At 42.6% G+C, this 17,286-nt stretch overlaps 10 non-coding genes and 45 pseudogenes across 10 annotated transcripts; all 55 read right to left on the bottom strand.

Moving 5' to 3' along the window:
• Positions 1-4,864: 4,864 nt before the first annotated feature.
• LOC134892763 (5S ribosomal RNA) lies at positions 4,865-4,983 on the bottom strand (annotated as a pseudogene).
• Positions 4,984-5,090: 107 nt separating this feature from the next.
• LOC134885319 (5S ribosomal RNA) lies at positions 5,091-5,209 on the bottom strand. Its single transcript, XR_010169437.1, has one exon. It is a non-coding gene; the product is annotated as a 5S ribosomal RNA (ribosomal RNA).
• A 107-nt stretch (positions 5,210-5,316) lies between these two features.
• LOC134896271 (5S ribosomal RNA) lies at positions 5,317-5,435 on the bottom strand (annotated as a pseudogene).
• A 107-nt stretch (positions 5,436-5,542) lies between these two features.
• On the bottom strand, positions 5,543-5,661 carry LOC134895406 (5S ribosomal RNA; annotated as a pseudogene).
• A 107-nt stretch (positions 5,662-5,768) lies between these two features.
• LOC134885301 (5S ribosomal RNA) lies at positions 5,769-5,887 on the bottom strand. Its single transcript, XR_010169419.1, has one exon. It is a non-coding gene; the product is annotated as a 5S ribosomal RNA (ribosomal RNA).
• A 107-nt stretch (positions 5,888-5,994) lies between these two features.
• Positions 5,995-6,113, bottom strand: LOC134885709 (5S ribosomal RNA). Its single transcript, XR_010169818.1, has one exon. It is a non-coding gene; the product is annotated as a 5S ribosomal RNA (ribosomal RNA).
• Positions 6,114-6,220: 107 nt separating this feature from the next.
• On the bottom strand, positions 6,221-6,339 carry LOC134895405 (5S ribosomal RNA; annotated as a pseudogene).
• A 107-nt stretch (positions 6,340-6,446) lies between these two features.
• LOC134885300 (5S ribosomal RNA) lies at positions 6,447-6,565 on the bottom strand. The gene has a single exon (XR_010169418.1). It is a non-coding gene; the product is annotated as a 5S ribosomal RNA (ribosomal RNA).
• A 107-nt stretch (positions 6,566-6,672) lies between these two features.
• LOC134885708 (5S ribosomal RNA) lies at positions 6,673-6,791 on the bottom strand. The gene has a single exon (XR_010169817.1). It is a non-coding gene; the product is annotated as a 5S ribosomal RNA (ribosomal RNA).
• Positions 6,792-6,898: 107 nt separating this feature from the next.
• Positions 6,899-7,017, bottom strand: LOC134896726 (5S ribosomal RNA; annotated as a pseudogene).
• Positions 7,018-7,124: 107 nt separating this feature from the next.
• On the bottom strand, positions 7,125-7,243 carry LOC134895740 (5S ribosomal RNA; annotated as a pseudogene).
• Positions 7,244-7,350: 107 nt separating this feature from the next.
• On the bottom strand, positions 7,351-7,469 carry LOC134893553 (5S ribosomal RNA; annotated as a pseudogene).
• A 106-nt stretch (positions 7,470-7,575) lies between these two features.
• Positions 7,576-7,694, bottom strand: LOC134895496 (5S ribosomal RNA; annotated as a pseudogene).
• A 107-nt stretch (positions 7,695-7,801) lies between these two features.
• On the bottom strand, positions 7,802-7,920 carry LOC134890912 (5S ribosomal RNA; annotated as a pseudogene).
• A 107-nt stretch (positions 7,921-8,027) lies between these two features.
• Positions 8,028-8,146, bottom strand: LOC134895495 (5S ribosomal RNA; annotated as a pseudogene).
• A 107-nt stretch (positions 8,147-8,253) lies between these two features.
• LOC134890911 (5S ribosomal RNA) lies at positions 8,254-8,372 on the bottom strand (annotated as a pseudogene).
• Positions 8,373-8,479: 107 nt separating this feature from the next.
• LOC135064277 (5S ribosomal RNA) lies at positions 8,480-8,598 on the bottom strand. The gene has a single exon (XR_010250587.1). It is a non-coding gene; the product is annotated as a 5S ribosomal RNA (ribosomal RNA).
• Positions 8,599-8,705: 107 nt separating this feature from the next.
• On the bottom strand, positions 8,706-8,824 carry LOC134896714 (5S ribosomal RNA; annotated as a pseudogene).
• Positions 8,825-8,931: 107 nt separating this feature from the next.
• Positions 8,932-9,050, bottom strand: LOC134896950 (5S ribosomal RNA; annotated as a pseudogene).
• Positions 9,051-9,157: 107 nt separating this feature from the next.
• On the bottom strand, positions 9,158-9,276 carry LOC134890329 (5S ribosomal RNA; annotated as a pseudogene).
• Positions 9,277-9,383: 107 nt separating this feature from the next.
• On the bottom strand, positions 9,384-9,502 carry LOC134888287 (5S ribosomal RNA; annotated as a pseudogene).
• A 107-nt stretch (positions 9,503-9,609) lies between these two features.
• On the bottom strand, positions 9,610-9,728 carry LOC134893544 (5S ribosomal RNA; annotated as a pseudogene).
• Positions 9,729-9,834: 106 nt separating this feature from the next.
• Positions 9,835-9,953, bottom strand: LOC134895494 (5S ribosomal RNA; annotated as a pseudogene).
• A 107-nt stretch (positions 9,954-10,060) lies between these two features.
• LOC134890903 (5S ribosomal RNA) lies at positions 10,061-10,179 on the bottom strand (annotated as a pseudogene).
• Positions 10,180-10,286: 107 nt separating this feature from the next.
• LOC134896523 (5S ribosomal RNA) lies at positions 10,287-10,405 on the bottom strand (annotated as a pseudogene).
• Positions 10,406-10,512: 107 nt separating this feature from the next.
• Positions 10,513-10,631, bottom strand: LOC134887173 (5S ribosomal RNA; annotated as a pseudogene).
• Positions 10,632-10,738: 107 nt separating this feature from the next.
• On the bottom strand, positions 10,739-10,857 carry LOC134896725 (5S ribosomal RNA; annotated as a pseudogene).
• A 107-nt stretch (positions 10,858-10,964) lies between these two features.
• On the bottom strand, positions 10,965-11,083 carry LOC134896948 (5S ribosomal RNA; annotated as a pseudogene).
• A 107-nt stretch (positions 11,084-11,190) lies between these two features.
• On the bottom strand, positions 11,191-11,309 carry LOC135069922 (5S ribosomal RNA). The gene has a single exon (XR_010256101.1). It is a non-coding gene; the product is annotated as a 5S ribosomal RNA (ribosomal RNA).
• Positions 11,310-11,416: 107 nt separating this feature from the next.
• Positions 11,417-11,535, bottom strand: LOC134897675 (5S ribosomal RNA; annotated as a pseudogene).
• A 107-nt stretch (positions 11,536-11,642) lies between these two features.
• LOC134898331 (5S ribosomal RNA) lies at positions 11,643-11,761 on the bottom strand (annotated as a pseudogene).
• A 107-nt stretch (positions 11,762-11,868) lies between these two features.
• On the bottom strand, positions 11,869-11,987 carry LOC135069921 (5S ribosomal RNA). Its single transcript, XR_010256100.1, has one exon. It is a non-coding gene; the product is annotated as a 5S ribosomal RNA (ribosomal RNA).
• Positions 11,988-12,094: 107 nt separating this feature from the next.
• Positions 12,095-12,213, bottom strand: LOC134893543 (5S ribosomal RNA; annotated as a pseudogene).
• A 106-nt stretch (positions 12,214-12,319) lies between these two features.
• Positions 12,320-12,438, bottom strand: LOC134893895 (5S ribosomal RNA; annotated as a pseudogene).
• Positions 12,439-12,545: 107 nt separating this feature from the next.
• Positions 12,546-12,664, bottom strand: LOC134890910 (5S ribosomal RNA; annotated as a pseudogene).
• Positions 12,665-12,771: 107 nt separating this feature from the next.
• On the bottom strand, positions 12,772-12,890 carry LOC134890923 (5S ribosomal RNA; annotated as a pseudogene).
• A 107-nt stretch (positions 12,891-12,997) lies between these two features.
• LOC134896914 (5S ribosomal RNA) lies at positions 12,998-13,116 on the bottom strand (annotated as a pseudogene).
• Positions 13,117-13,223: 107 nt separating this feature from the next.
• Positions 13,224-13,347, bottom strand: LOC134895963 (5S ribosomal RNA; annotated as a pseudogene).
• A 107-nt stretch (positions 13,348-13,454) lies between these two features.
• LOC134896521 (5S ribosomal RNA) lies at positions 13,455-13,573 on the bottom strand (annotated as a pseudogene).
• Positions 13,574-13,680: 107 nt separating this feature from the next.
• Positions 13,681-13,799, bottom strand: LOC134887685 (5S ribosomal RNA; annotated as a pseudogene).
• Positions 13,800-13,906: 107 nt separating this feature from the next.
• On the bottom strand, positions 13,907-14,025 carry LOC134896724 (5S ribosomal RNA; annotated as a pseudogene).
• A 107-nt stretch (positions 14,026-14,132) lies between these two features.
• Positions 14,133-14,251, bottom strand: LOC134896949 (5S ribosomal RNA; annotated as a pseudogene).
• A 107-nt stretch (positions 14,252-14,358) lies between these two features.
• On the bottom strand, positions 14,359-14,477 carry LOC134892580 (5S ribosomal RNA; annotated as a pseudogene).
• A 106-nt stretch (positions 14,478-14,583) lies between these two features.
• On the bottom strand, positions 14,584-14,702 carry LOC135063305 (5S ribosomal RNA). Its single transcript, XR_010249640.1, has one exon. It is a non-coding gene; the product is annotated as a 5S ribosomal RNA (ribosomal RNA).
• Positions 14,703-14,809: 107 nt separating this feature from the next.
• On the bottom strand, positions 14,810-14,928 carry LOC134896745 (5S ribosomal RNA; annotated as a pseudogene).
• A 107-nt stretch (positions 14,929-15,035) lies between these two features.
• Positions 15,036-15,154, bottom strand: LOC134893788 (5S ribosomal RNA; annotated as a pseudogene).
• Positions 15,155-15,261: 107 nt separating this feature from the next.
• On the bottom strand, positions 15,262-15,380 carry LOC134892582 (5S ribosomal RNA; annotated as a pseudogene).
• Positions 15,381-15,487: 107 nt separating this feature from the next.
• On the bottom strand, positions 15,488-15,606 carry LOC135059384 (5S ribosomal RNA). The gene has a single exon (XR_010245789.1). It is a non-coding gene; the product is annotated as a 5S ribosomal RNA (ribosomal RNA).
• Positions 15,607-15,713: 107 nt separating this feature from the next.
• LOC134896747 (5S ribosomal RNA) lies at positions 15,714-15,832 on the bottom strand (annotated as a pseudogene).
• Positions 15,833-15,939: 107 nt separating this feature from the next.
• On the bottom strand, positions 15,940-16,058 carry LOC134897022 (5S ribosomal RNA; annotated as a pseudogene).
• A 107-nt stretch (positions 16,059-16,165) lies between these two features.
• Positions 16,166-16,284, bottom strand: LOC134897767 (5S ribosomal RNA; annotated as a pseudogene).
• Positions 16,285-16,391: 107 nt separating this feature from the next.
• On the bottom strand, positions 16,392-16,510 carry LOC134890709 (5S ribosomal RNA; annotated as a pseudogene).
• Positions 16,511-16,617: 107 nt separating this feature from the next.
• On the bottom strand, positions 16,618-16,736 carry LOC134896917 (5S ribosomal RNA; annotated as a pseudogene).
• Positions 16,737-16,843: 107 nt separating this feature from the next.
• On the bottom strand, positions 16,844-16,967 carry LOC134893593 (5S ribosomal RNA; annotated as a pseudogene).
• Positions 16,968-17,074: 107 nt separating this feature from the next.
• On the bottom strand, positions 17,075-17,193 carry LOC134896744 (5S ribosomal RNA; annotated as a pseudogene).
• Positions 17,194-17,286: the final 93 nt, after the last annotated feature.

Here is a 17,286-nt window from a genome sequence, read left to right as displayed (position 1 = left end):
CGAGGCAGATTTGAATCTTCCCGCCTTGCTCGGTTAACCCGAGCGCGCCCGAACGTCATCATCCCGCTGTCGGATTCTCGCGAGATTCGGATTCTATATAAGGAGCCGCGTGTCGCCGCCATTTTTCACTCGTGCATTGGAAATGATAGTGAGAGGACGTGGCTGGCGTCCTCTCACTTTGTTTCAGGGGGCTGCAAATATCTTTATTCTGGGAACCAGCAGTATTATAGGAGGAGTACAGTGCAGAGTTTTGCTGACCAGTGACCACCAATATTATACGTTCTCTGCCTGAAAAACGCTCCATATCTGTGCTCAGTGTGCTGCATATATCTGTGCTCACACTGCTTTATTGTGGGGACTGGGGACCACCAGTATTATATAGGAGGAGTACAGTGCAGAGTTTTGCTGACCAGTGACCAGTGACCACCAGTATTATACGTTCTCTGCCTGAAAAATGCTCCATATCTGTGCTCAGTGTGCTGCATATATCTGTGCTCACACTGCTTTTTGTGGGGACTGGGGACCACCAGTATATTATATAGGAGGAGTACAGTGCAGAGTTTTGCTGACCAGTGACCATCAGTATTATACGTTCTCTGCCTGAAAAATGCTCCATATCTGTGCTCAGTGTGCTGCATATATCTGTGCTCACACTGCTTTATTGTGGGGACTGGGGACCACCAGTATTATATAGGAGGAGTACAGTGCAGAGTTTTGCTGAGCAGTGACCAGTGACCACCAGTATTATACGTTCTCTGCCTGAAAAACGCTCCATATCTGTGCTCAGTGTGCTGCATATATCTGTGCTCACACTGCTTTTTGTGGGGACTGGGGACCACCAGTATATTATATAGGAGGAGTACAGTGCAGAGTTTTGCTGACCAGTGACCACCAGTATTATACGTTCTCTGCCTGTAAAACGCTCCATATCTGTGCTCAGTGTGCTGCATATATCTGTGCTCACACTGCTTTATTGTGGGGACTGGGGACCACCAGTATTATATAGGAGGATTACAGTGCAGAGTTTTGCTGACCAGTGACCAGTGATCACCAGTATTATACGTTCTCTGCCTGAAAAACGCTCCATATCTGTGCTCAGTTTGCTGCATATATCTGTGCTCACACTGCTTTATTGTGGGGACTGGGGACCACCAGTATATTATATAGGAGGAGTACAGTGCAGAGTTTTGCTGACCAGTGACCACCAGTATTATACGTTGAGCAATTACTGGCATATAATTCCACACATGTTAAAATGGAGAACAAAAATGTGGAGGGTAAATAAGGGAAAGATCAAGATCCACTTCCACCTCGTGCTGAAGCTGCTGCCACTAGTCATGGCCGAGACGATGAAATGCCATCAACGTCGTCTGCCAAGGCCGATGCACAATGTCATAGTAGAGAGCATGTAAAATCCAAAAAAATAAAGCTCAGTAAAATTACCCAAAAATCTAAATCAAAATTGTCTGAGGAGAAGCGTAAACTTGCCAATGTGCCATTTACGACACGGAGTGGCAAGGAACGACTGAGGCCCTGGCCTATGTTCAAGGCTAGTGGTTCAGCTTCACCTGAGGATGGAAGCAGTCATCCTCCTGCTAGAAAACTTAAAAGAGTTAAGATGGCAAAAGTACAGCAAAGAACTATGCGTTCTTCTAAATCACAAATCCCCAAGGAGAGTCCAATTGTGTCGGTTGCGATGCCTGACCTTCCCAACACTGGACGGGAAGAGGTTGCGCCTTCCACCATTTTCACGTCCCCTGCAATTGCTGGAAGGAGCACCCGCAGTCCAGCTCCTGATAGTCAAATTGAAGATGTCACTGTTGAAGTACACCAGGATGAAGATATGGGTGTTGCTGGCGCTGGGGAGGAAATTGACAAGAAGGTTTCTGATGGTGAGGTGGTTTGTTTAAGTCAGGCACCCGGGGAGACACCTGTTGTCCGTGGGACCAATATGGTCATTGACATGCCTGGTCAAAATACAAAAAAAATCACCTCTTCGGTGTGGAATTATTTCAACAGAAATGCGGACAACTGGTGTCAAGCCGTGTGTTGCCTTTGTCAAGCTGTAATAAGTAGGGGTAAGGACGTTAACCACCTAGGAACATCCTCCCTTATACGTCACCTGGACCGCATTCATCAGAAGTCAGTGACAAGTTCAAAAACTTTGGATGACAGCGGAAGCAGTCCACTGACCACTAAATCCCTTCCTCTTGTAACCAAGCTCCTGCAAACCACACCACCAACTCCCTCAGTGTCAATTTCCTCCTTACACAGGAAAGCCAATAGTCCTGCTGGCCATGTCACTGTCAAGTCTGACGAGTCCTCTCCTGCCTGGGATTCCTCCGATGCATCCTTGAGTGTAATGCCTACTGCTGCTGGCGCTGCTGTTGTTGCTGCTGGGAGTCGATCGGCATCCCAGAGGGGAAGTCGTAAGACCACTTTTACTTCTTTCAGTAAGCAATTGACTGTCCAACAGTCCTTTGCGAGCAAGATGAAATATCACAGCAGTCATCCTGCTGCAAAGCAGATAACTCAGGCCTTGGCAGCCTGGGTAGTGAGAAACGTGTGTCCGGTATTCACCGTTAATTCACAGGCAACTAGAGACTTGATTGAGGTACTGTGTCCCGGTACCAAATACCATCTAGGTTCCATTTCTCTAGGCAGGCGATACCGAAAATGTACACGGACGTCAGAAAAAGAGTCACCAGTGTCCTAAAAAATGCAGTTGTACCCAATGTCCACTTAACCACGGACATGTGGACAAGTGGAGCAGGGCAGACTCAGGACTATATGACTGTGACAGCCCACTGGGTAGATGTATTGGCTCCCGCAGCAAGAACAGCAGCGGCGGCACCAGTAGCAGCATCTCACAAACGCCAACTCGTTCCTAGGCAGGCTACGCTTTGTATCACCACTTTCCAGAAGAGGCACACAGCTGACAACCTCTTACGGAAACTGAGGAACATCATCGCAGAATGGCTTACCCCAATTGGACTCTCCTGGGGATTTGTGACATCGGACAACGCCACCAATATTGTGCGTGCATTGCATCTGGGCAAATTCCAGCACGTCCCATGTTTTGCACATACATTGAATTTGGTGGTGCAGAATTATTTAAAAAACGAGAGGGGCATGCAAGAGATGCTGTTGGTGACCCGAAGAATTGCGGTCCACTTTCGGCATTCAGCCACCGCGTGCCGAAGACTGGAGCACCAGCAAACAGTCCTGAACCTGCCCTGCCATCATCTGAAGCAAGAGGTGGTAACGAGCTGGAATTCAACCCTCTATATGCTTCAGAGGATGGAGGAGCAGCAAAAGGCCATTCAAGCCTATACATCTGCCTGCGATATAGGCAAAGGAGGGGGAATGCACCTGACTCAAGCGAAGTGGAGAATGAGTTCAACGTTGTGCAAGGTTCTGCAACCCTTTGAACTTGCCACACGTGAAGTCAGTTCAGACACTGCCAGCCTGAGTCAGGTCATTCCCCTCATCAGGCTTTTGCAGAAGAAGCTGGAGACATTAAAGGAGGAGCTAAAACAGAGCTATTCCGCTAGGCATGTAGGACTTGTGGATGGAGCCCTTAATTCGCTTAACCAGGATTCACGGGTGGTCAATCTGTTGAAATCAGAGCACTACATTTTGGCCACCGAACTCGATCCTAGATTTAAAACCTACGTTGTATCCCTCTTTCTGGCAGACACAAGTCTGCAGAGGTTCAAAGACCTGCTGGTGAGAAAATTGTCAAGTCAAGTGGAACGTGACCCGTTAACAGCTCCTCCTTCACATTCTCCCGCAACTGGGGGTGCGAGGAAAAGGCTAAGAATTCCGAGCCCACCCGCTGGTGGTGATGAAGGGCAGTCTGGAGCGAGTGCTGACATCTGGTCCGGACTGAAGGACCTGCCACGATTACTGACATGTCGTCTACTGTCACTGCATATGATTCTGTCACCATTGAAAGAACGGTGGAGGATTATATGAGTGACCGCATCCAAGTAGGCACGTCAGACAGTCCGTACGTATACTGGCAGGAAAAAGAGGCAATTTTGAGGCCCTTGCACAAACTGGCTTTATTTTACCTAAGTTGCCCCCCCTCCAGTGTGTACTCCGAAAGAGTGTTTAGTGCAGCCGCTCACCTTGTCAGCAATCGGCGTACAAGCTTACTTCCAGAAAATGTGGAGAAGATGATGTTCATCAAAATGAATTATAATCAATTCCTCTGTGGAGACATTCACCAGCAATTGCCTACAGAAAGTACACAGGGACCTGAGATGGTGGATTCCAGTGGGGACGAATTAAAAATCTGTGAGGAGGGGGATGTACACAGTGAAAGGGGTGAGGAATCAGACGATGAGGAGGTGGTGGACATCTTGCTTCTGTAGAGCCAGTTTGTGCAAGGAGAGATTGATTGCTTCTTTTTTGGTGGGGGCCCAAACCAACCAGTCATTTCAGTCACAGTCGTGTGGCAGACCCTGTCGCTGAAATGATGGGTTTGTTAAAGTGTGCATGTCCTGTTTATACAACATAAGGGTGGGTGGGAGGGCCCAAGGACAATTCCATCTTGCACCTCTTTTTTCTTTCATTTTTCTTTGCATCATGTGCTGTTTGGGGACTATTTTTTGAAGTGCCATCCTGTCTGACACTGCAGTGCCACCCCTAGATGGGCCAGGTGTTTGTGTCGGCCACTTGGGTCGCTTAGCTTAGTCACACAGCTACCTCATTGCGCCTCTTTATTTCTTTGCATCATGTGCTGTTTGGGGACAATTTTTTTAATCTGCCATCCTGTCTGATCATGTTGATGCATTCCATTTTCAAACTTTTTCATTTATTTACCAGTAAAACTGGAACGGTGTTGGCAGTATAAAAATACCTACAGCACCTTGTATTCGCAGGTGGTCTCCCATCCAAGTACTAATCAGGCCCAATACTGCTTAGCTTCCAAGATCAGATGAGATTTGGCGCATCCAGTGTGGTGTGGCTGTAGAAGAGCTTTGTGGTTTCTGTCAGAACTTTTCTACTTCTAACTACTGGTAAATAAATGAAAAAGTTTGAAAATGGAATTCATCAACAGAACGATGTTGGCAGTATAAAAATAGTTACAGCACCTTGTATTCCCAGGTGGTCTCCCATCCAAGTACTAACCAGGCCCAACACTGCTTAGCTTCCAAGATCAGATGAGATTGGGCATATCCAGTGTGGTGTGGCTGTAGATGAGCTTTGTGGATTCTGTTAGAACTTTTCTACTTCTAACTACTGGTACATAAATGAATAAGTTTGAAAATGGAATGCATCAACAGAACGGTGTTGGCAGTAATAAAATACTTGCTGCACCTCGTATTCCCATGTGGTCTACCACCCAAGTACTAACCAGGCCCAACACTGCTTAGCTTTCAAGATCAGATGAGATTAGGTGAATCCAGTGTGGTGTGGCTGTAGATGAGCTTTCTAGTTTCTGTTAGAACTTTTCTACTTCTAACTACTGGTACATAAATGAATAAGTTTGAAAATGGAATGCATCAACAGAACGGTGTTGGCAGTATAAAAATACCTACAGCACCTTGTAATCCCAGGTGGTCTCCAATCCAAGTACTAACCAGGCCCAACACTGCTTAGCTTCCAAGATCAGATGAGATTGGTCATATCCAGTGTGGTGTGGCTGTAGATGAGCTTTGTGGTTTCTGTTAGAACTTTTCTACTTCTAACTACTGGTACATAATTGAATAAGTTTGAAAATGGAATGCATCAACAGAACGGTGTTGGCAGTATAAAAATACCTACAGCACCTTGTATTCCCAGGTGGTCTCCCATCCAAGTACTAACCAGGCTCAACACTGCTTAGCTTCCAAGATCAGATGAGATTGGGCATATCCAGTGTGGTGTGGCTGTAGATGAGCTTTGTGGTTTCTGTTAGAACTTTTCTACTTCTAACTACTGGTACATAAATGAATACGTTTGAAAATGGAATGCATCAACAGAACGGTGTTTGCAGTATAAAAATACCTACAGCACCTTGTATTCCCAGGTGGTCTCCCATCCAAGTACTTACTAGGCCCAACACTGCTTAGCTTTCAAGATCAGATGAGATTAGGTGAATCCAGTGTGGTGTGGCTGTAGATGAGCTTTCTAGTTTCTGTTAGAACTTTTCTACTTCTAACTACTGGTACATAAATGAATAAGTTTGAAAATGGAATGCATCAACAGAACGGTGTTGGCAGTATAAAAATACCTACAGCACCTTGTAATCCCAGGTGGTCTCCAATCCAAGTACTAACCAGGCCCAACACTGCTTAGCTTCCAAGATCAGATGAGATTGGTCATATCCAGTGTGGTGTGGCTGTAGATGAGCTTTGTGGTTTCTGTTAGAACTTTTCTACTTCTAACTACTGGTACATAATTGAATAAGTTTGAAAATGGAATGCATCAACAGAACGGTGTTGGCAGTATAAAAATACCTACAGCACCTTGTATTCCCAGGTGGTCTCCCATCCAAGTACTAACCAGGCTCAACACTGCTTAGCTTCCAAGATCAGATGAGATTGGGCATATCCAGTGTGGTGTGGCTGTAGATGAGCTTTGTGGTTTCTGTTAGAACTTTTCTACTTCTAACTACTGGTACATAAATGAATACGTTTGAAAATGGAATGCATCAACAGAACGGTGTTTGCAGTATAAAAATACCTACAGCACCTTGTATTCCCAGGTGGTCTCCCATCCAAGTACTTACTAGGCCCAACACTGCTTAGCTTTCAAGATCAGATGAGATTAGGTGAATCCAGTGTGGTGTGGCTGTAGATGAGCTTTGTGGTTTCTGTTAGAACTTTTCTACTTCTAACTACTGGTACATAAATGAATAAGTTTGAAAATGGAATGCATCAACAGAACGGTGTTGACAGTATAAAAATACCTACAGCACCTTGTATTCCCAGGTGATCTCCCATCCAAGTACTAACCAGTCCCAACACTGCTTAGTTTTGAAGATCAGATGAGATTGGGTGTATCAAGTGTGGTGTGGCTGTAGATGAGCTTTGTGGTTTCTGTTAGAACTTTTCTACTTCTAACTACTGGTACATAAATGAATAAGTTTGAAAATGGAATGCATCAACAGAACGGTGTTGGCAGTATAAAAATACCTGCAGCACCTTGTATTCCCAGGTGATCTCCCATCCAAGTACTAACCAAGCCAAACACTGCTTAGCTTCCAAGATCAGATGAGATTTGGTGTACCCAGTGTGGTGTGGCTGTAGATGAGCTTTGTGGTTTCTGTTAGAACTTTTCTACTTCTAACTACTGGTACATACATGAATAAGTTTGAAAATGGAATGCAGCAACAGAACGGTGTTTGCAGTATAAAAATACCTACAGCACCTTGTATTCCCAGGTGGTCTCCCATACAAGTACTATCCAGGCCCAACACTGATTAGCTTCCAAGATCAGATGAGATTGGTCGTATCTAGTGTGGTGTGGCTGTAGATGAGCTTTGTGGTTTCTGTTAGAACTTTTTACTTCTAACTACTGGTACATAAATGAATAAGTTTGAAAATGGAATGCATCAACAGAACGATGTTGGCAGTATAAAAATACTTACAGCACCTTGTATTCCCAGGTGGTCTCCCATCCAAGTACTAACCAGGCCCAACACTGCTTAGTTTTGAAGATCAGATGAGATTGGGTGTATCAAGTGTGGTGTGGCTATAGATGAGCTTTGTGGTTTCTGTTAGAACTTTTCTACTTCTAACTACTGGTACATAAATGAATAAGATTGAAAATGGAATGCATCAACAGAACGGTGTTGGCAGTATAAAAATACCTACAGCACATTGTATTCCCAGGTGGTCTCCCATCCAAGTACTAACCAGGCCCAACACTGCTTAGCTTCCAAGATCAGATGAGATTTGGTGTATACAGTGTAGTGTGGCTGTAGATGAGCTTTGGGGTTTCTGTTAGAACTTTTCTACTTCTAACTACTGGTACATAAATGAATAAGTTTGAAAATGGAATGCATCAACAGAACGATGTTGGCAGTATAAAAATACTTACAGCACCTTGTATTCCCAGGTGGTCTCCCATCCAAGTACTAACCAGGCCCAACACTGCTTAGTTTTGAAGATCAGATGAGATTGGGTGTATCAAGTGTGGTGTGGCTATAGATGAGCTTTGTGGTTTCTGTTAGAACTTTTCTACTTTTAACTACTGGTACATAAATGAATAAGATTGAAAATGGAATGCATCAACAGAACGGTGTTGGCAGTATAAAAATACCTACAGCACATTGTATTCCCAGGTGGTCTCCCATCCAAGTACTAACCAGGCCCAACACTGCTTAGCTTCCAAGATCAGATGAGATTTGGTGTATACAGTGTAGTGTGGCTGTAGATGAGCTTTGGGGTTTCTGTTAGAACTTTTCTACTTCTAACTACTGGTACATAAATTAATAAGTTTGAAAATGGAATGCATCAACAGAACGGTGTTGGCAGTATAAAAATACCTACAGCACCTTGTATTCCCAGGTGGTCTCCCATCCAAGTACTAACCAGGCCCAACACTGCTTAGCTTCCAAGATCAGATGAGATTGGGCATATCCAGTGTGGTGTGACTGTAGATGAGCTTTGTGGTTTCTGTTAGAACTTTTCTACTTCTAACTACTGGTACATAAATGAATAAGTTTGAAAATGGAATGCATCAACAGAACGGTGTTGACAGTATAAAAATACCTACAGCACCTTGTATTCCCAGGTGATCTCCCATCCAAGTACTAACCAGTCCCAACACTGCTTAGTTTTGAAGATCAGATGAGATTGGGTGTATCAAGTGTGGTGTGGCTGTAGATGAGCTTTGTGGTTTCTGTTAGAACTTTTCTACTTCTAACTACTGGTACATAAATGAATAAGTTTGAAAATGGAATGCATCAACAGAACGGTGTTGGCAGTATAAAAATACCTGCAGCACCTTGTATTCCCAGGTGATCTCCCATCCATGTACTAACCAAGCCAAACACTGCTTAGCTTCCAAGATCAGATGAGATTTGGTGTACCCAGTGTGGTGTGGCTGTAGATGAGCTTTGTGGTTTCTGTTAGAACTTTTCTACTTCTAACTACTGGTACATACATGAATAAGATTGAAAATGGAATGCATCAACAGAACGGTGTTGGCAGTATAAAAATACCTACAGCACATTATATTCCCAGGTGGTCTCCCATACAAGTACTAACCAGGCCCAACACTGCTTAGCTTCCAAGATCAGATGAGATTGGGCGTATCCAGTGTGGTGTGACTGTAGATGAGCTTTGTGGTTTCTGTTAGAACTTTTCTACTTCTAACTACTGGTACATAAATGAATAAGTTTGAAAATGGAATGCAGCAACAGAACGGTGTTTGCAGTATAAAAATATCTACAGCACATTGTATTCCCAGGTGGTCTCCCATCCAAATACTAACCAGGCCCAACACTGCTTAGCTTCCAAGATCAGATGAGATTGGGCGAATCCAGTGTGGTGTGGCTGTAGATGAGTTTTCTGGTTTCTGTTAGAACTTTTCTACTTCTAACTACTGGTAAATAAATGAATAAGTTTGAAAATGGAATGCATCAACAGAACGGTGTTGGCAGTATAAAAATACCTACAGCACCTTGTATTCCCAGGTGGTCTCCCATACAAGTACTATCCAGGCCCAACACTGATTAGCTTCCAAGATCAGATGAGATTGGTCGTATCTAGTGTGGTGTGGCTGTAGATGAGCTTTGTGGTTTCTGTTAGAACTTTTTACTTCTAACTACTGGTACATAAATGAATAAGTTTGAAAATGGAATGCATCAACAGAACGGTGTTGGCAGTATAAAAATACTTACAGCACCTTGTATTCCCAGGTGGTCTCCCATCCAAGTACTAACCAGGCCCAACACTGCTTAGTTTTGAAGATCAGATGAGATTGGGTGTATCAAGTGTGGTGTGGCTATAGATGAGCTTTGTGGTTTCTGTTAGAACTTTTCTACTTCTAACTACTGGTACATAAATGAATAAGATTGAAAATGGAATGCATCAACAGAACGGTGTTGGCAGTATAAAAATACCTACAGCACATTGTATTCCCAGGTGGTCTCCCATCCAAGTACTAACCAGGCCCAACACTGCTTAGCTTCCAAGATCAGATGAGATTTGGTGTATACAGTGTAGTGTGGCTGTAGATGAGCTTTGTGGTTTCTGTTAGAACTTTTCTACTTCTAACTACTGGTACATAAATTAATAAGTTTGAAAATGGAATGCATCAACAGAACGGTGTTGGCAGTATAAAAATACCTACAGCACCTTGTATTCCCAGGTGATCTCCCATCCAAGTACTAACCAGGACAAACACTGCTTAGCTTCCAAGATAAGATGAGATTGGGCGTAGCCAGTGTGGTGTGGCTGTAGATGAGCTTTGTGGTTTCTGTTAGAACTTTTCTAGTTCTAACTACTGGTACATAAATGAATAAGATTGAAAATGGAATGCATCAATAGAACGGTGTTGGCAGTATAAAAATACCTACAGCACATTGTATTCCCAGGTGGTCTCCCATCCAAGTACTAACCAGGCCCAACACTGCTTAGCTTCCAAGATCAGATGAGATTGGGCATATCCAGTGTGGTGTGACTGTAGATGAGCTTTGTGGTTTCTGTTAGAACTTTTCTACTTCTAACTACTGGTACATAAATGAATAAGTTTGAAAATGGAATGCATCAACAGAACGGTGTTGACAGTATAAAAATACCTACAGCACCTTGTATTCCCAGGTGATCTCCCATCCAAGTACTAACCAGTCCCAACACTGCTTAGTTTTGAAGATCAGATGAGATTGGGTGTATCAAGTGTGGTGTGGCTGTAGATGAGCTTTGTGGTTTCTGTTAGAACTTTTCTACTTCTAACTACTGGTACATAAATGAATAAGTTTGAAAATGGAATGCATCAACAGAACGGTGTTGGCAGTATAAAAATACCTGCAGCACCTTGTATTCCCAGGTGATCTCCCATCCATGTACTAACCAAGCCAAACACTGCTTAGCTTCCAAGATCAGATGAGATTTGGTGTACCCAGTGTGGTGTGGCTGTAGATGAGCTTTGTGGTTTCTGTTAGAACTTTTCTACTTCTAACTACTGGTACATACATGAATAAGTTTGAAAATGGAATGCAGCAACAGAACGGTGTTTGCAGTATAAAAATATCTACAGCACATTGTATTCCCAGGTGGTCTCCCATCCAAGTACTAACCAGGCCCAACACTGCTTAGCTTCCAAGATCAGATGAGATTGGGCGAATCCAGTGTGGTGTGGCTGTAGATGAGCTTTGTGGTTTCTGTTAGAACTTTTCTACTTCTAACTACTGGTACATAAATGAATAAGTTTGAAAATGGAATGCATCAACAGAACGGTGTTGACAGTATAAAAATACCTACAGCACCTTCTATTCCCAGGTGATCTCCCATCCAAGTACTAACCAGTCCCAACACTGCTTAGTTTTGAAGATCAGATGAGATTGGGTGTATCAAGTGTGGTGTGGCTGTAGATGAGCTTTGTGGTTTCTGTTAGAACTTTTCTACTTCTAACTACTGGTACATAAATGAATAAGTTTGAAAATGGAATGCATCAACAGAACGGTGTTGGCAGTATAAAAATACCTGCAGCACCTTGTATTCCCAGGTGATCTCCCATCCATGTACTAACCAAGCCAAACACTGCTTAGCTTCCAAGATCAGATGAGATTTGGTGTACCCACTGTGGAGTGGCTGTAGATGAGCTTTGTGGTTTCTGTTAGAACTTTTCTACTTCTAACTACTGGTACATACATGAATAAGTTTGAAAATGGAATGCAGCAACAGAACGGTGTTTGCAGTATAAATATATCTACAGCACATTGTATTCCCAGGTGGTCTCCCATCCAAGTACTAACCAGGCCCAACACTGCTTAGCTTCCAAGATCAGATGAGATTGGGCGAATCCAGTGTGGTGTGGCTGTAGATGAGCTTTCTGGTTTCTGTTAGAACTTTTCTACTTCTAACTACTGGTAAATAAATGAATAAGTTTGAAAATGGAATGCATCAACAGAACGGTGTTGGCAGTATAAAAATACCTACAGCACCTTGTATTCCCAGGTGGTCTCCCATACAAGTACTATCCAGGCCCAACACTGATTAGCTTCCAAGATCAGATGAGATTGGTCGTATCTAGTGTGGTGTGGCTGTAGATGAGCTTTGTGGTTTCTGTTAGAACTTTTTACTTCTAACTACTGGTACATAAATGAATAAGTTTGAAAATGGAATGCATCAACAGAACGGTGTTGGCAGTATAAAAATACCTACAGCACCATGTATTCCCAGGTGGTCTCCCATCCAAGTACTAACCAGGCCCAACACTGCTTAGTTTTGAAGATCAGATGAGATTGGGTGTATCAAGTGTGGTGTGGCTATAGATGAGCTTTGTGGTTTCTGTTAGAACTTTTCTACTTCTAACTACTGGTACATAAATGAATAAGATTGAAAATGGAATGCATCAACAGAACGGTGTTGGCAGTATAAAAATACCTACAGCACATTGTATTCCCAGGTGGTCTCCCATCCAAGTACTAACCAGGCCCAACACTGCTTAGCTTCCAAGATCAGATGAGATTTGGTGTATACAGTGTAGTGTGGCTGTAGATGAGCTTTGTGGTTTCTGTTAGAACTTTTCTACTTCTAACTACTGGTACATAAATTAATAAGTTTGAAAATGGAATGCATCAACAGAACGGTGTTTGCAGTATAAGAATACCTACAGCACCTTGTATTCCCAGGAGGTCTCCCATCCAAGTACTAACCAGGCCCAACACTGCTTAGCTTCCAAGATAAGATGAGATTGGGCGAATCCAGTATGGTGTGGCTGTAGATGAGCTTTCTGGTTTCTGTGAGAACTTTTCTACTTCTAAATACTGGTAAATAAATGAATAAGTTTGAAAATGGAATGCATCAACAGAACGGTGTTGGCAGTATAGAAATACCTACAGCACCTTGTATTCCCAGGTGGTCTCCCATACAAATACTATCCAGGCCCAACACTGATTAGTTTTGAAGATCAGATGAGATTGGGTGTATCAAGTGTGGTGTGGCTGTAGATGAGCTTTGTGGTTTCTGTTAGAACTTTTCTACTTCTAACTACTGGTACATAAATGAATAAGATTGAAAATGGAATGCATCAACAGAACGGTGTTGGCAGTATAAAAATACCTACAGCACCTTGTATTCCCAGGTGGTCTCCCATCCAAGTACTAACCAGACCCAACACTGCTTAGCTTTCAAGATCAGATGAGATTTGGTGTATACAGTGTGGTGTGGTGTGGCTGTAGATGAGCTTTGTGGTTTCTGTTAGAACTTTTCTACTTCTAACTACTGGTACGTAAATTAATAAGTTTGAAAATGGAATGCATCAACAGAACGGTGTTGGCAGTATAAAAATACCTACAGCACCTTGTATTCCCAGGTGATCTCCCATCCAAGTACTAACCAGGACAAACACTGCTTAGCTTCCAAGATAAGATGAGATTGGGCGTAGCCAGTGTGGTGTGGCTGTAGATGAGCTTTGTGGTTTCTGTTAGAACTTTTCTACTTCTAACTACTGGTACATAAATGAATAAGTTTGAAAATGGAATGCATCAACAGAACGGTGTTGACAGTATAAAAATACCTACAGCACCTTGTATTCCCAGGTGATCTCCCATCCAAGTACTAACCAGGCCCAACACTGCTTAGCTTCCAATATCAGATGAGATTGGGCGTATCCAGTGTGGTGTGACTGTAGATGAGCTTTGTGGTTTCTGTTAGAACTTTTCTACTTCTAACTACTGGTACATAAATGAATAAGTTTGAAAATGGAATGCATCAACAGAACGGTGTTGACAGTATAAAAATACCTACAGCACCTTGTATTCCCAGGTGATCTCCCATCCAAGTACTAACCAGTCCCAACACTGCTTAGTTTTGAAGATCAGATGAGATTGGGTGTATCAAGTGTGGTGTGGCTGTAGATGAGCTTTGTGGTTTCTGTTAGAACTTTTCTACTTCTAACTACTGGTACATAAATGAATAAGTTTGAAAATGGAATGCATCAACAGAACGGTGTTGGCAGTATAAAAATACCTGCAGCACCTTGTATTCCCAGGTGATCTCCCATCCATGTACTAACCAAGCCAAACACTGCTTAGCTTCCAAGATCAGATGAGATTTGGTGTACCCAGTGTGGTGTGGCTGTAGATGAGCTTTGTGGTTTCTGTTAGAACTTTTCTACTTCTAACTACTGGTACATACATGAATAAGTTTGAAAATGGAATGCAGCAACAGAACGGTGTTTGCAGTATAAAAATATCTACAGCACATTGTATTCCCAGATGGTCTCCCATCCAAGTACTAACCAGGCCCAACACTGCTTAGCTTCCAAGATCAGATGAGATTGGTCGTATCTAGTGTGGTGTGGCTGTAGATGAGCTTTGTGGTTTCTGTTAGAACTTTTTACTTCTAACTACTGGTACATAAATGAATAAGTTTGAAAATGGAATGCATCAACAGAACGGTGTTGGCAGTATAAAAATACCTACAGCACCTTGTATTCCCAGGAGGTCTCCCATCCAAGTACTAACCAGGCCCAACACTGCTTAGCTTTCAAGATCTGATGAGATTGGGCGTATCCAGTGTGGTATAACTGTAGATGAGTTTTGTGGTTTCTGTTAGAACTTTTCTACTTCTAACTACTGGTACATAAATGAATAAGTTTGAAAATGGAATGCATCAACAGAACGGTGTTGGCAGTATAAAAATACCTACAACACCTTGTAATCCCAGGTGGTCTCCAATCCAAGTACTAACCAGGCCCAACACTGCTTAGCTTCCAAGTTTAGATGAGATTTGGTGAATCCAGTGTGGTGTGGCTGTAGATGAGCTTTGTGGTTTCTGTTAGAACTTTTCTACTTCTAACTACTGGTACATAAATGAATAAGTTTGAAAATGGAAAGCATCAACAGAACGGTGTTGGCAGTATAAAAATACCTACAGCACCTTGTATTCCCAGGTGGTCTCCCATCCAAGTACTAACCAGGCCCAACACTGCTTAGTTTTGAAGATCAGATGAGATTGGGTGTATACAGTGTAGTGTGGCTGTAGATGAGCTTTGTGGTTTCTGTTAGAACTTTTCTACTTCTAACTACTGGTACATAAATGAATAAGATTGAAAATGGAATGCATCAACAGAACGGTGTTGGCAGTATAAAAATACCTACAGCACATTGTATTCCCAGGTGGTCTCCCATTCAAGTACTAACCAGGCCCAACACTGCTTAGCTTCCAAGATCAGATGAGATTTGGTGTATACAGTGTAGTGTGGCTGTAGATGAGCTTTGTGGTTTCTGTTAGAACTTTTCTACTTCTAACTACTGGTACATAAATTAATAAGTTTGAAAATGGAATGCATCAACAGAACGGTGTTTGCAGTATAAGAATACCTACAGCACCTTGTATTCCCAGGAGGTCTCCCATCCAAGTACTAACCAGGCCCAACACTGCTTAGCTTCCAAGATCTGATGAGATTGGGCGTATCCAGTGTGGTATAGCTGTAGATGAGTTTTGTGGTTTCTGTTAGAACTTTTCTACTTCTAACTACTGGTACATAAATGAATAAGTTTGAAAATGGAATGCATCAACAGAACGGTGTTGGCAGTATAAAAATACCTACAACACCTTGTAATCCCAGGTGGTCTCCAATCCAAGTACTAACCAGGCCCAACACTGCTTAGCTTCCAAGTTTAGATGAGATTTGGTGAATCCAGTGTGGTGTGGCTGTAGATGAGCTTTGTGGTTTCTGTTAGAACTTTTCTACTTCTAACTACTGGTACATAAATGAATAAGTTTGAAAATGGAAAGCATCAACAGAACGGTGTTGGCAGTATAAAAATACCTACAGCACCTTGTATTCCCAGGTGATCTCCCATCCAAGTACTAACCAGTCCCAACACTGCTTAGTTTTGAAGATCAAATGAGATTGGGTGTATCAAGTGTGGTGTGGCTGTAGATGAGCTTTGTGGTTTCTGTAAGAACTTTTCTACTTCTAACTACTGGTACATAAATGAATAAGTTTGAAAATGGAATGCATGAACAGAACGGTGTTGGCAGTATAAAAATACCTACAGCACCTTGTATTCCCAGGTGATCTCCCATCCAAGTACTAACCAGGACAAACACTGCTTAGCTTCCAAGATAAGATGAGATTTGGCGTACCCAGTGTGGTGTGGCTGTAGATGAGCTTTGTGGTTTCTGTTAGAACTTTTCTAGTTCTAACTACTGGTACATACATGAATAAGTTTGAAAATGGAATGCAGCAACAGAACGGTGTTTGCAGTTTAAAAATATCTGTAGCACCTTGAATTCCCAGGTGGTCTCCCATCCAAGTACTAACCAGGCCCAACACTGCTTAGCTTCCAAGATCAGATGAGATTGGGCGAATCCAGTATGGTGTGGCTGTAGATGAGCTTTCTGGTTTCTGTGAGAACTTTTCTACTTCTAAATACTGGTAAATAAATGAATAAGTTTGAAAATGGAATGCATCAACAGAACGGTGTTGGCAGTATAGAAATACCTACAGCACCTTGTATTCCCAGGTGGTCTCCCATACAAATACTATCCAGGCCCAACACTGATTAGTTTTGAAGATCAGATGAGATTGGGTGTATCAAGTGTGGTGTGGCTGTAGATGAGCTTTGTGGTTTCTGTTAGAACTTTTCTACTTCTAACTACTGGTACATAAATGAATAAGATTGAAAATGGAATGCATCAACAGAACGGTGTTGGCAGTATAAAAATACCTACAGCACCTTGTATTCCCAGGTGGTCTCCCATCTAAGTACTAACCAGGCCCAACACTGCTTAGCTTCCAAGATCAGATGAGATTTGGTGTATACAGTGTGGTGTGGTGTGGCTGTAGATGAGCTTTGTGGTTTCTGTTAGAACTTTTCTACTTCTAACTACTGGTACATAAATGAATAAGTTTGAAAATGGAATGCATCAACAGAACGGTGTTGGCAGTATAAAAATACCTACAACACCTTGTAATCCCAGGTGGTCTCCAATCCAAGTACTAACCAGGCCCAACACTGCTTAGCTTCCAAGTTTAGATGAGATTTGGTGAATCCAGTGTGGTGTGGCTGTAGATGAGCTTTGTGGTTTCTGTTAGAACTTTTCTACTTCTAACTACTGGTACATAAATGAATAAGTTTGAAAATGGAATGCATCAACAGAACGGTGT

This window comes from Pseudophryne corroboree, chromosome 3, assembly GCF_028390025.1.
Source record: "Pseudophryne corroboree isolate aPseCor3 chromosome 3, aPseCor3.hap2, whole genome shotgun sequence".
Taxonomy (NCBI): Eukaryota; Metazoa; Chordata; class Amphibia; order Anura; family Myobatrachidae; genus Pseudophryne; species Pseudophryne corroboree.
This window is presented reverse-complemented; position numbering and strand designations above follow the sequence as displayed.